Below are 616 nucleotides of genomic sequence, written 5' to 3'. Positions count from 1 at the left end.
ATGTTTCCTTAATTTGATTCATTTGATTCACTTTTTATTTGATTAAAAAATTAAAAATATTTTGTTTGATTTTTTCTTGTGTTTGGCACACGTGTGAGCAATTGTGACATGCATGGCATAAAATTGAGATAATATCAAACAAAAATCTTTTATTAAGTGTACTTTTCGAATCCACCTATTATGCTGGTGGGATCCGAGAGTATTCTCTCACCTAAGGAGAATGCCTAATAAACTCACCTTCGCAAGTTTAACGAGTAAATCCCATCATTGGGGCAGTTGTTTGCGAATAAAAATAACGTTTTCATGAATACAAATCTTAATATAAGCAAAAGCTTTTTATTAAAGATATTTCTCCGAGCCCTCCCATCATACTGGTGAAATTCGAGGGTATCTTTTCACCTAGGGAGTTTACCCAAGAAACTTGCCTTCGCAAGCTTCTTCGGAAAGTCCCATCATCGGGCCTATGCTCGTATTTAGAATATTTCTATATGCCATGACATTTAACAATGCAACCATTGTACGTGATTCAATGTTCGTTTCTTATCTTTAACAAAATTTATTATTTTTCCTTGTGTGTATATTAATCATGATCAAATATTTTACATTTACTTGTTGT

The sequence above is a fragment of the Theobroma umbraticum genome, unplaced genomic scaffold, assembly GCF_002168275.2.
Source record: "Theobroma umbraticum cultivar Fairchild unplaced genomic scaffold, ASM216827v3 scaffold_81.0, whole genome shotgun sequence".
Classification (NCBI taxonomy): Eukaryota; Viridiplantae; Streptophyta; class Magnoliopsida; order Malvales; family Malvaceae; genus Theobroma; species Theobroma umbraticum.
This window is presented reverse-complemented; position numbering follows the sequence as displayed.